Raw genomic sequence first — 14,587 nt, forward strand, 5'->3', positions numbered from 1 at the left:
TGCTGAAATCATTCTTTTTAGGTGCATAGAATCCCAAACACACATCTGTGCTTCTGTGACATTTTTATTAAACATGAAGTCATGAATATTGTAGCTTTCTAAAGAATAGTCGTAATGCCCATTGCTCCCTTAGTCTGTAGCTTAGTTTATTTTAAACATTATTTGCCTTTTCTAGTAATGCTGCCTTAAATTTAAAATATCTTAAAAATTTAAAAATATCTTAAAAATTTTATTTGGGAGAGTCAGACTAACTATATTGTTTTTATTCAGAGGTCACAGAATCTTTTCCATAACTTAAAAAGTCCTTTTAACTCCCCAGCAGAAATAACACAAACTATTTCTGTGTACAAAGTTAAACTAAGCCTCAGTCCCTTAAATGCTCCTAGTTTTGATGTTAAACCTGAAACAGGGCCTGTCCTTGCATGGTTTCAGAGTAACGTCTAGGCATTGAACTCTAAGGAATTTAATTTTACTCTTCTCTACCAATTTTGAGATGGGGCGGGGAGTATGTGAGATTGTACTAGCATGCTCTCATCCTTCCTGTGCCCAGTACCTGAGCTCTCCTGGGTAGTTCTGGTTGAGATAGAAGAAAGCTGTGCCCTTGGGTAAGGCCATCCTGACTGATCAGTGGGAAGTTAAGAGAGCCAGCTTCCTATACCCACTCTAGCCAGAAGCTTGAAAACACTCAGAGCCCTTTGATTTCGGGCCCAACACTTAACATGCACCAGTATTCTTAGTCTTTCTTCATTCCTTTCTTCCAGTCTTGGTTCCCAGAGTAGAGTCTACCATTGGCACTACTAACATGTTGAGGTAGTCAAGGAATGGGCTTTCAAGTACATTGGGTCATCAGAGAGATTTAGAAAGGAGACTCATGTGCTCAGCGTAGACACTGATATTAGTAGGAACCCTTCCTGAATATCATGTGCTTTTTTCTTTCATTTTCTAGGCAGATTTCTTTCCTCTCTCTGCTCCCATACAATTTCGTTTATTTAAAAATAATCACAGTATTTACTGCATGCTTACTAAATTACCAGGCACCATTCAATATGTTTTATATACATGTTCCCTTAATCTTCAGAACGGTTCTGCAAGATAATTATTTCTCTTTTGTAGATGACAAAAATGGGCACTCAGAAAGTTAAGTTTTTCTGGGGTGGTAATATTGCTAGTAAGCAGTAGAGTCAGGACTTGAACACAAGTCTTTTATTCTTTTATTAAGTTTCTAAATTTAATTTCTAATATAGGTAACATACAGTGTTACATTTGTTTCAGGTGTACAGTATAGCAATTCAGCATTTCTCTGCATTACTCAGTGCTCATCCTGCTAAGTATTATCTTAATCCTCATCACATATTTCACTCATACCACCACCCACCTTTCCTCTGGTCACCATCACTTTGTTGGACACAGATCTCTCAGATGCTAAAGCCTGTGTTGTTTCCCACCACATAATGTTACTGCTTATCACATTTTACTGTAATCATTTATACTCCCAGCCAGTCAGTGGAAAAACATATCATTGGTGAAATATGGAGAAAGAGAAACAGGATTTTGAAACACTGCATATTGTGAAGTGGTTTAAAAATGTTGAGTTCTAGAAACAGATCTGATGTCAGATCCTAGCCTAGCCACTTAACAAAATGTGATTTGGGGTAAGTAAGTTAACATCTAAAAATGTGTTCTTCATCTGAAAACTGGGATGAAAACTCTTTCTCATAGGTTTGATTTGAGAAATAATAGACATAAAGCTCACATAATCTTCAAAAATGGGGCCTGCTACCATACTAATCACTAAAGATTCTGTGTGGTGTTGATGGTTTTGGTATCACATTAATATGTATCTTAGGCAGAAAGAAGAGTAGAATAGAAGTTATTTTTAACAGAATGGATTGCCGTTATCTAGTTTCATTAACTGATACTGTTGATCACATTTTTTGTTGCATGTTAGTACTATATCAGGAACTGAGGGTAGAATGCACATGATAAGGGAGGCATTGAGTTCTCAATCACACATTCCCAGGCCTCCTTTTAGGTGAATATAATACCTCTTAACTAAAAAGAGATTGAGACTTTCTGGCTTGGAAGGAGATTAATGCACTGTGCAGGTCACTCCCAAAAAGCCTGAAGGAAAGTAAAGATTTCCTAGTGTGGTACTTCTTTTCGAAAGCCTGCCTGTGTCCCCTCAGGCTTCTTAAACTAACCAAATGGCTTCTGCCTTACACAGAAGGGTCCTGACTTCAGAAGACAGAGCTTCATCACTTTCAGAGATAAATTAAGTGATTTGCTTTGAGAATCACAGGTTGACTGTCTTTGTTTCCATCTTTCTGTCCTGGAATGAGAAGGTTGCCCATTGTAGGGATTCTGGGCATTATTTTGGTGGTGGGGGGGGGGAATCACCACCAGTTACTTATTGTTGTGTTGCTGGAGTATCTTGTATTCTTTTCTTTAGGTCTAGTCTTCAAGAGTAGGGCGCAGTGCTTCTAACACATGCCCTGTGGTGCTTCTGCCATAGTGGGTACCGCAACTAAAGAATATCTTCGGTTCTCCTAAAGAGCTCTCGGACGTGGGCTTCAGGTGTAGGTGATCAGTAAATAATTACCATACAACCACATGTTATTTCTTATGAGCTGTAGAGTGAGACCCTCTGTATTAGACTATACCAACTCTTCCCAGCCAATCTGTCCATACAAGTTTGGACCTAAAAGCAGCTCCTAGCATAATAATGACATTATAGGGGCGCCTGGGTGATGGTGCAGTTGGTTAAGTGTCTGATTCTTGATTTTGGCTCAGCTTATGATCTCAAGGTCGTGAGATCAAGTCCCATGTTGGGCTCCATGCTGGATGTGAAGCCTGCTTAAGATTGTCTCTCTCCCTCTCCCACTCCTCTACTCCCCCTATGACTTCCATCTCTAAAGATAATAATAATAATGATGATGATGATGATGTTATATTAGAAAAAGGATACTCAGGCTAGAATCAAGTGGTTATGTTTTTTTTTTTTTTTAAGATTTTTATTTATTTATTTGACAGAGATCACAAGTAGGCAGAGATTCAGGCAGAGAGAGAGAGAGAGGATGAGGAAACAGGCTCCCTGCTGAGCAGAGAGCCCAGTGTGGGGCTGGATCCCAGGATCCTAGGATCTTGACCCGAGCTGAAGGCAGAGGCTTTAACCCACTGAACCACCCAGGTGCCCCTCAAGTGGTTCTTTAAATGAGTGATCTCTGAAGAAGGGCATATAATAATAGTCTCTGAGGTATGGGGAGAAAATAATAAAAGCTCTTCATCTCAGCTTTTTAAAATTTCTGTTTTCCAAACTTAGTTCATAATTATATATTAGTCTATGCACATAGTTTAAAACCAGCAAGTTCACAGAGAAATATATATAATATTAAAGGAATGTAGTCAAGTATTTTAGAAATGCATGTACACTCAGAAAATTGACCTCAAATAGGTCATTTCTTTGTACTTTAGTACAAAGTACTTAGTACTTTGACAATTAGATATTAAGATTAGCATTAGACACATTATTACATGGTCTTTATACATTAAGGCCTGAATGGTTGATTATGTCTCTTTATTTTTCAAGTGACTACTTTTTGATTAGAGGGTATTGTAATTTAGAAAGGTGGACAGAGCTTTAGAGTGGTTGGTCTATAACCATCAAAATTAGAGTGGGAACTCTTTTTAAGAAACTGCTTTGTGAGAACTGTGCGTCTAATAAGCAGATTGCAGAAAGGAGCAGTAATGGCAAATGAAAGATCAGTTTGTATTTGTGAGCTAGGTGAGAAAGGCTTTTCTTTAGATGCTGGCTTTTAGCCACATAGCACTATTAACATTTAAACTCTTTGTGATCTTTAGGTGGGGGGCGGGGGAGAACGCACTGTAATCTTTGTGGTATTTAAGCAGAGAAAAATGAAGTGAAGCTGTGTGTGGCTTTGTTGAGCTTCAGTGTATCTACAGTGAGCAAAGAGTTGAGAAGTGCTGCCAAGTCTCAGGTTGCTTTTGGTTAGAATGTGAGAGTTAAAGCATTTCATACCTTCAGATTACTAGAGAGAGGTTATGTTTCTTCCAAAAGCTCAGAATGTTTTGCACATGTTCCCTTGTTAATTCTCACAACATTCCTGCCAAGAATGAGTATATTGTGAAAGAAAGAGTTCACTTTCCTTGGCGACAGACTGCCAGAAGATTCCCTTTTGTCCTTCATCTTTTTTATCAAGTTACTCCTTAAGCCAGAATGTAGTCCAAGCTATGGTCATCTCCATCAGATAACTGTATTTTGAAGATTATTTGGATGTTTAGATGAATATATGAGGTCCTATTTTTGTGTTTAAAGTGCCTTGTGGGACAGGAAGGAAGTTTGTTCCATTTTCATAGGATTTCTTGTTTAAAGACCTAACTTTTTCTTCATAAGACTTTTTTTTTAACAGAGAGTTACAGCAAAAGAAATAAGTTGTTTTGTGTTTCATTTGTTGGAGCTTGATGTTGATGAACCTTAAATTGTAAGCTGTAATTGACAGAACCATGTCTTGTCTGAAATGTTCTTGGAGAAAAATGTGTTTCCACTAGGACCCTTGAACAGTGACTAACTCACGGACCCTACTTCTTCAAAGAGGGGCTTTAAACAATTCTTTGCTCTAGGCCCTACCTTGAATATATGAAGACTTTTTAGCATATCAAAAAAGGAAATTGTGCCTTTCCTAGTTCATCACTCTTATGTGCCTTTATTATTTTGTTTTCATTTTAATAGTCCCTTAAATAAAAGATTATACTTATTTATTTGAGAGAGAACACAAGCAGGGGACGCAGCAGAGGAAGAGGGAGAAGCAGACTCCCTGCTGAGCAGGGAGCCTGATTCATGGCTCCATCCCAAAACCCTAGGGAACATGACTTGAGCCGGTCAACTGCTGAACCAGCTGAACCACCCAGGCACCCCTGTAGTCAGTCCCTTTATTTCAGAAGTTAAAATAAGGAAAAAGACATAAGCACGTTTACAGACTTGATGACACTGTCAATAGCCTTTTGGTTTACCATATCTATATCTACTTTTACTCTTTTTCCAGCAAGTATGTTGCATAAATAATATTTTCTCTGATACGATTGAAAAATTAGGGTTTTAAATGCTGTGTGTATGTTAAAAATAGTGATTATAATTAGTAGACTATCAAGTAAAATAACCATTTGTGGGGCCATAAGGGAGCTGTAGTATTGCCTGAGATGAAAGCAGATGGGACTAGAAACTGTCCCGTTAAACATCAAGGCAGGTTTTTCCAGAAAGTATCATCAGTTCCACTCTGTTATAAGAAGGATGTTAATTCCTTTTAACTGTATATCCCTTGCTTTTAAAATTTTTCTTTTTTCTTAATTTTATTTTCCCATTTATATTCCTTTTCCTTTTCTTTCAAAAGCTCATATTAATCCTTTGGAGTTACCTGTTTTTCTTTTAGTATGATGAACAGTGACATGAACTAGATACATTTGTATTGCTCATTGTCGCCCCCACCCCCACCCCGCCAGCATTTTCTTGACTCTCTTCTTTCAGACAAGCTGCTTATGTTATTGGCTGTTCTTACAAAGACAAGGGAAGAAACCCCCTTTCAGCTGGAGTTAGGAGAAGATTGATGTACTGTACACTTTCCACATCCATGTTCAGAAGCCAGTTAAAAGGAAATGTTTCATGGTTGCTTATATTACCAGGAGGTTTATATAAGATCTTTTAAATTGATTCAGAAGCAAAAGGGTGGTAGTGTTAAATCAGAGATGGCCCTGTACATCTGAGAAATACTTAAGAGTTGTGTGTTTTATCTCCTGGTAGAGTCAATCAATATTCATGGAAACTTCTCAACCGGCTGTATGGGTCAATATTGCGTACTGTTACGTGACCCTTCTGTAAGGGATGCTTTGGTGCTTTAAAGAGATGAGACTTTGGGTATGAGTTCAAGTGTAATTCAGTTCTCTGTTTCATTCTTTCTCCTTGGTCCTTCAGGTATAGCTTTTCCCTCAGGTCTGCAGTATCAGCATTTAAGACAGAAAATTAGAAATTTGACCTACTTATGTAATACGCAAGTTCCCATCAGGAGACTATTAGGGAAGATATAAACCTTTCATTTTTTATTAGCATTTAATGTAACCATTGAAGAAAGATCAAAATAGTAAATCTATCATGGTGAAGAAAAAAGGATTAAAAAAATGTTTTACCTCGTGCACTCATCTTGGGTCCTAAAAGAATTCATTGGATTCCTGGAGCAGGGGACAAAAAGGATAACAAATATTTGGCAAGATTGCAAACATTTCTCTAATCTAAAAGGTCTGCCTTCCTGTGTTTTACTGTAGAAAACAAGCCACAGGTTACCATGGTATGCCTTTAATGGCTGTTTACTGATACTGGATGGTTTTTGGCAAGTTGGTGGGCAACTGGAGAAAGGAAATAATCTGCTAAATGCTTCTTCTTGTGTTGGCTTTTATTTTCTGTAAAGATGTTCACCTGCCTGACTTGTTGGTTATATTAAAGAAAAGAATGAGGTAATGAGGCACTGTATAAATAGATGCTTTGATGTGATTTGATACCCAATATGTAGATAATAGATGATTTTCAAAATCACCTCACATGATGTGTAGATTTCAGAAAGGATTGGGGAGAGCTTACCTGTAAATGAGAGTTTGGTCCCATTGCCACCAATTGATGTGGTTACATATAGGACAGCTAGATATGTAATGTGTATGTTTGCTGGACTTGAAGCCAGAGGCTTGTTTTAGAGGATTTGTTTGAGTCTTGTTCATAAGAAGCAGTATCTTCTCTGAAAAAAGGCTGATCTAAGTGACGATCAAGCCAGGGTGCCAGTCTTGTCAGGAGGCATTTTTGCTCTCAATGGATAAAAATACTCTCCATTATTAAAAGGAAAAGGAAGTGTGATGAGGCCCGCTGCTGTTTTGGATGTGCATACATGAGGAGGCTAGGCTTGGTGCTGAGCCACTCGTGGTGCACATGCTTTGTGCAGACTCAGTTTGCTTACATCCTTGAGTGCAGTTACAGCTGGTGTGTGTGTTGGGGGACAGGTTGTGGGTTTGTTTCTTTTTGCATTTGTGGTCATTTATTTTATTTTATCACAGCTTGCACTCTTACCAAGGAGAAAAACCTTGAACTTACATTAGCTGTTCTATTGCTCCACTGGGGCAAAATGCCTGAGCCAACACTATTTGAAAAGGATATCGAGGGAATTTAATTACCCCTCTCCGTCTTTGGAACTTCTGGATTTGGGGGTGTTTCAGGTGCTGCTCCATAGCACATAGGTAGGTGCCTGACAGAGGGCAGCATGTTAGAAACATAGCTTTCCTGAAGCAGTCTTACCAGAAGGAGTGTGATAGAGCAGCCACAGAGCTGCATTATAAATCAGCCGAGCCTTGCAATGATACTGCCCATTAAGGAGACTTTTTTTCGCCCTACTCAGTTCCTGGCTGTACTAATAGAACAGCGCATCAAGCAAGGCTGTAAATAAAAGTTATTACCTAATAGGTGGGTACCGAAGTGGAACGGACAGAGTTGAGGCATGGAGGCCTTATTACTGCTCATCAGCAATTATAAACAGGATAAAGTGTCTGGGACTTGCGCTGATGCAGCGAGGCTAATAGAGGCTGGGAATGACACTAGCCGTGATAGGATGATGTATGCTGATGGGTTTTTACTGCCTCATAGTGCTGCTTGCTTCCAAGACAAGTCATGTTATCCGTTTTCCTGCTTGCTCATCTATCTGAAGAGACAGTCTCCTATTGTCTGTTCTGCCACCAGGTGGGCTGGCATTTATTCCTCATACCTGTGTCTGCTTCTGAGGCACTCCCCGTGTGCAGTCTTAAATATTTCATAATCATGGCCGATTAAAGCTGGAATCTTCTTGTATTGCCTGCTGTCATGGATATAGATCACACTTTCAGAAGTGGTTGCTTATGTGTAATATAGGACCAGCTGAGAAACTAGTTAGTCAGCCAGGCCAGTACTTTATTAAAAGACCACTGTGACCGTAGGAACATGCTAAAGAACTGATAAGCATGTGTCTTGCCCCTGGCAGCTTATGGCATAAAAAGTCCAGAAACATAAATATAACTAATTCTGTAATATCCTATAATATTACTAAAGCTGTAGAGAGCAAGAAACATAGCTAATGTTTATTTTTTAAAGTGAAGACAGGGAGGAGAAATCATGCTAATTATTTTTTAAAAAGATTTTACTATTTATTTGACAGAGAGATCACAAGTAGGCAGAGAGAGGGGGAAGCAGGCTCCCCGCTGAGCAGAGAGCCCAATGTGGGGCTCGATCCCAGGACCCTGAGATCATGACCTGAGCTGAAGGCAGAGGTTTAACCCACTGAACCACCCAGGTGCCCCAACTCTGTAAAATGTCTTGGGTATGTTTTTCCTTTTGCATGTAGAGTAGTGATTTGACTTACCAATTCCTGCTTATCCCCCCCCTTTTTTTTTCCCAGAGAGAGAGTTTTCTTTGTAGTGGCCAGTGGAATGGAGGAAGAGATATAAATTGTAGAAAAATGTTTTAAAATAATAGTAGGATTTAATAGTTGATTAAAGCTGGCTGAAGAAAGAATGCAAAGTTGGAAAACTGGGCAACTGAGGGAAGAAAGATATGGCTGATGGCAAGGAAAGAGTAGGAAGAAAAACTGAAACTTTTCAGTTTCTGATGAGCTAAATTTTAGGTTTATTATAGATAGTCCTATAGAAAATTATAAATATCGGTCTAGTTTGGAATCATTAATCTAGAAGCAGTGATTAAGGGCCTGAAAGTGGATAAGGAATGAACACAGAAGAACAAGGAGTTGCTAAGGACTGTAATTGGGATTGTGGGCGAGAGAAAAAGAATCCAGTGAGTTAAGAACCTTAAAGAAAGGAGAAGGCTGCATACAGGGTCTGAAAGAGGTAAGCGAATAGGAGCCAGGAGGTATGAGGACTGAGGAAATTGTTGCCTATGGCTATCAGAATATCATCAGGAAACCTGGAAGAAGTTAGTATGCCATGGTGTGAAACCAAAGCCTATGAGGTCATTAAAGAGGGACTTAACAACCAGGAAACAAGGGCAAGAGACAGAAGTCATTCAGGTAAGGATTTAGGGGAGACATTAAAAACCAGTAAGTAGTGGTGATTAGAAGAGAAATGGAGTTAGGCATTTCTTGACATGGAGTTGTTTAAGATACCCAGGAGGGAGACAAAGGATAAGAGACTCTTAATTTCCGGAAACAAACTGAGGGTTGCTGGAGGGGGTGGGGGTGGGGTAGCAGGGATAGGGTAGCTGGGTGATTGGACACTGGGGAGGGTATGTGCTATGGTGAGTGCTGTGAATTGTATAGGACTGATGATTCACAGATTTGTACCCCTGAAGCAAATAATATATGTTAATTTTTTTAAAATAGGGAAATATTTTGCCCTTGTTAAAATACAAAGGAAAGGATGACCCAGCTTTTGCACCACTGGGTATTTACCCAAAAAGAATGCAAGAACACTAATTCAGAGGGATACATGCATCCCTGTTTATTGCAGCATTATTTACAGTAGGCAAATTATGGAACCCAACCAGTGTGTCTGTCCATTGATTGATGAATGGATAAAGAATGTGGTGTGTGTGTATACCTACACATATATAATGAAATATTATTCAGCTATAAAAAAGAGTGAAATCTTGCCATTTGCAATGACATGGGTGGAGCTAGAATGTATAATGCTAACATCAGTCTGAGAGAATCACATACCATATGATTTCACTTGTATGTCGAGTTTAAGAAACAAAATGACCAAGCAAAGAGGAAAAAATGAGAGAAAGAGAGAGACAAAAGACAAATCAAGAAACAGACTTGACTCTAGAGAACAAACTGAAGGTTACCAGAAGGGAGGGTGCCATGATTGGGATTAAGGAGTGTATTTGTTGTGGTGAACCCAGGGTGGTGTATGGAATCATTAAATCACTACTATATCATACACCTGAAACTAATATTACAGTGTGTGTTAACTCACTAGAATTAAATAAAAACTTTAAAAAAATATACGAATGGAAGGAGAAAGAAATAGAAACTATTACCAGAGAAATAGAAGAGATACACAAGCAAGATTACTTAGAGGCAGAAACCCAGGGGTATTAGTTGTCTCCAAGAGTATAAGGAAAGAGATACAGATACAGATAAAGCGATTTTATTTTTTAATGTATAGATAGCTTGGGGTATACTCTCCATCCCATGGATTTCCTAAAAACCACAACTTTCTATTTGAAGCTACTCTTTCCTTTTGTATTTCACTGGTGACTAAATCATAAATTATAGTCCTGACTTAATTTCAGATAACTTGTAGTTTGAGAGGACTAAACATTTTTTCTTTTGACCTCTTCCCAGACCCAACTAAAATAAAAGCACAAAAATAACCTGGAGACTGAACCATATAATAAATAAAATTGTGTGTGTTTAACAAAATCAACACTATATATAAATATATAACAATATTATAATACTATTGTATGTGTTTAACATAATCAACAAAGGATTTCTAAAAATGTTTTCAACAAAAGATTTTTAATTTCTAGACATTGTAGTGGGAATGGGTTGAGGCTGAAACTTGATGACTGCAGTGGTGGCAGCCACTGCATGCAAAGAAAGTCAGAAACAGGGCAGAAAATGGGGGTCCACTGAAGGTAGAACGAGGAAAGAAGGATAGAGATTGGTGGTTTAGAATGGTGGGCTCTGGAGGCAGACTGTATGGGTTCCCCTTCCAGTTTCCCAACCACGTAAGAGGAAAAACTGTTGGGCTGCTCTGTGAGCCTTGATTCTCTCCTCTGTAAAATGACAGATCTAACTGTAAAGTTGTTCTGAGAGAAATGAGATCCTGCATTTAAAGCACCTGACATAGTGCCTGATATATATGTTCAGTAGGTACTAGAGATGTGAACAGAAGGTACCTGATGATGAAGGAGTGTGGAGGAAGGTCAGAAAGAACTCCATGCTCCAATAGTCTGGTTAGAAAAAGACTGGGAATCAGAAACTGTGGTGGTGAGGCCCCCAAGGCCAAGCAGATTGCAGGGTGGAGATCAGGCAAGTCAAGGCAAATGGGGAGCTGTTAGCAGTCCTTGTTTGATACATGAGGGTAGTGAAAGACAGGAAAGCCCAGAACTCTTAAGAAAACTGGACATCAGAACAGGGAAAATCAAACTTCTTTTTTGTTCTGTTTTGATTCTGGGACTAGTTTTCTTTCTTTCCTTTTTTTTTAATTTTTTTTTTTTTAGTTAATTAATTAATTTATTTGACACACAGAGATCACAAGTAGGCAGAGAGGCAGTCAGAAAGAGAGGAAGGGAAGCAGGCTCCCTGCCGGACCCTGGGATCATGACCTGAGCCAAAGGCAGAGGCTTTAATCCACTGAGCCACCCAGACACCCCTGGGACTAGTTTTCAAAGTAAAAATTTTACTTGTGTATTGGTAGAGAGAGATTCACAAGCTTGACTTCTTAAAAAACAAAACAAAAGCAAAATACAACAAACCTTATATCGTGAGCTCTTCTCTAAGCTTCTGTATTATAATTGAGAACTTCTCTTCTTTCTAGGTCAATTCACAGTTTAGGAACCATCGAAGGTTGATAGTTTTCTTGTGGTTAAAATTTTGATAAAAAGACTGGCTTTTACGTTCAAACCAACAACATGAAAGAACTTTAACCAATAAATTCAGTTCTTTATGATTAAAAAACAGACAGTTTAACTGTGGAAACATTTTTGTCACAGGGGCCTTCGTGTTGTGATTAGTTATCTGAACAACCAAGTGCCTCTGTGGACTCAGTTAACCAGCCTCCCACTACATATGTATAATTATTTTTAGTGCATACATACACTGCTGTAAAAGCTTATTTGGCCTTATGCTCCCTGCCGTTCTGAATTCTCTGTTTCATTATCAGTATCCACCCACAGAGCTTCGGAAAGCCATTCCCAAATAGCAGAACCACAACTCGGAATTTTAAATAAACCACATCTCTATTAGCCCAGTGGACAGGGGAATTAGTTACATGCTATGCATTGCCCGCATCCATCCACCCCATCAAAACTTATTAAAAATGTATACATATATAAGCAAGAAAATGGGGCATTTAATTCAGACTGTGTTAATTTTTCTGTTACATTGGCAAGGAATAAAGAAAGAGAATATAGCAGACAGCCTTTTAAGATTTTTACCTTGAATGTGGGCCAGTATTTACTTGAAAAAATATATTGGGCACTGCTTTTTGTAAGAGAATGTTGAACAACTCTTTTCTGAAGATGTTGTTATTATTACAGCTTGAAGTATATGTCCAAATATGTAGGGTGGCGTTTAAAAGAAAGCTGGGTTGGGAAGGAAATTTGAGTAGTATTGATTTGAATGGGAGGTATTAGCTGCTGCACAGTGTTTTCCAGCTTGGCATTAACTAATAGTTCCTATAACTGACAAGGATTCGGATCTACTTTTTCTTTGGGCTCCTATTGATAAATCCATTTCTAGAAGATTAAGATCACATCTTGAGGTCTTGGTCATCATCTTTCCTGGAACAGCAGTTGCAGTAATTGATGAGATTAAAAATGGGTCCTTACTGGGATTGGAAGAAGTATAGACTAAGAGAGTGACATGTAAAAAGGTCTCTGACTAATCATTGAAGTATACTTCCAGGTAAGTGTTGACTTCACTGCAAACCTGGAGAAAGCATGAGCGTTGACTTTACTGTTGATTACTTGCTACCACCATCTTGTCATACACTTTCCCATCAGACTTAAATAATGTCAACATTTCTGGGAAAGAATTCAGCAGGCACTCTGGCTAGTTATCTGCAAGTACCACTACCCTGGAATATAATTTTTTAAACATAATTTAGATTTACAGAAAAGTTGCGAGAAAATTACATCAAATTTTCACTTTTTACCCGCCCCTCCCCTCCCCCCCCCAGTTCACTGGCTTTTTTTTACCCCCACCCCCCACATTGACCTTGTGTGTATTTGTGTGTGTTTGTTGAATCCAGATCCCTATTTCAGTAAGTTGCCTTTGTTATACTAAAATTTTCAGTGTGTAATTCTTAAAATCAAGCCACAGTACAGTTTGCTAGGTTGCGAAGTAGACGTTGATATTATAATATATACGTGACTTCCTGGTATTGAGGTGCACAGCATGGATGTTATCATAAATACTGATTCTTTTAATGAAGAGTTCTGGTGAGCAAAGCCATTGAATTGAGGTTAAAATGTTAGACACTTGCTTCTCTCGTGTCTCAAATATGGGCTAAGGAGAGTTTTCATAATAACTTTATACAGAATTCTTTGCCTTTAATTTTCCTGCTTGTTTTACAAATGGGATTATTTCTCTTAACTTTGCAAGCCATTTTCTTCAAGGCAGCTCTCTTCAGCTCTCTGTATACTTGGCAGTACCTGCATGAGCCCTGATACAGCCCTGAAGAAGGAATACCTAATGTATTCATTCAGGAAAATCAATAAATTGATAGAAAGACAGACAAAGCTTTCTCTGGGCAAGCTTTACCATAATATGTTAAGTTCTAACTTTAGGTCCATTTAGCCTCGCTTGAGGAAGAGTAACAATGCAGCACAGAAGTATTTATTCATAAACTGGAGGATTTACCCTAGGAATAATGAGCCAAAAGATTAGATCTTGGGTGGAAGAAACGAAGCAGTAGGTAGAGAGAGGAGCTGAATTAAGCTGATGCTAAATTAGAAGGAAAAAAAGTTTAAAAACAAATCAGCTATTTAATCTTAGCATCTACTTAATTATGCATTCAAGCAGATTTTTTTAAAATAGCAAAATATGAATGTTCAGACATTTTTTCCTTAAATTAAACTTGGACCACAGCCCGCAAGATGACAGTTTCTCATTGCAAGATTACCATCATTAAGGACTTATTCCCTGTGACAGAGATGATACTTGTTGTTGAGCACCAGTGGAGTACTAAATACAGTCCGTTCTGCCCCTGCCCCTGGAGGCTTGTGTTATTAGCCAGACAGGCAGAACAGTTGGATGTTAAGAACGCTCACAGGGAGAGTTGTTAAGCTTTATAAGAGTGAGATGATGGACATAGGAATATTTGACTTATTGTATTTATGTTCTTAACAAAAAGCCAAAAAAATTGAAATAGTGTCTCACTGTTCTTTATCCATTTTCCCACCTTACCCCCATACTCAGTGTTCTTCCATAAAGAACAGGTATTTTCATTGGGAGGGAGACAAACCATAAGAGACTCTTAATCTTAGAAAACAAACTGAGGGTTGCTGTGTAGGGGGTGGAGAGGGTAGTTGGGTCATGGACATTGGGGAGGGTATGTACTATGGTGAGTGCTGTGAAGTGTGTAAGCCTGACGATTCACAGAACTGTGCCCCTGGGGGAAATAATACATTATATGTTAATAAAAATAATTTTAAAAATGATGATGTCATCTAAAAAAAAAGTATTTTCAGTCTTCCTCTCAAGAGCCTCATGATCAGATCAGGTTTAACCCTTATGGAAGTCCTTCATGCTTTGGAGACCCATGTTTAGGGTTAGGGGTGTCCCATTATTATTTGAAGACTTCGGACTGTTCCTTCTTCCAG

General features: G+C 38.5%; 1 protein-coding gene across 1 annotated transcript in view; it reads left to right on the top strand.

Annotated features, from left to right (window-relative positions):
• Nucleotides 1-14,587, top strand: part of ZFAND3 (zinc finger AN1-type containing 3) — a 334,816-nt gene that overhangs the window by 278,530 nt on the left and 41,699 nt on the right. The gene's annotated exons all lie outside the window — the stretch shown is intronic.

The sequence above is a fragment of the Mustela putorius genome, unplaced genomic scaffold (assembly GCF_011764305.1).
Source record: "Mustela putorius furo isolate JIRA1106 unplaced genomic scaffold, ASM1176430v1.1 tig00003983_pilon_pilon_pilon, whole genome shotgun sequence".
In the NCBI taxonomy this organism is placed as follows: Eukaryota; Metazoa; Chordata; class Mammalia; order Carnivora; family Mustelidae; genus Mustela; species Mustela putorius.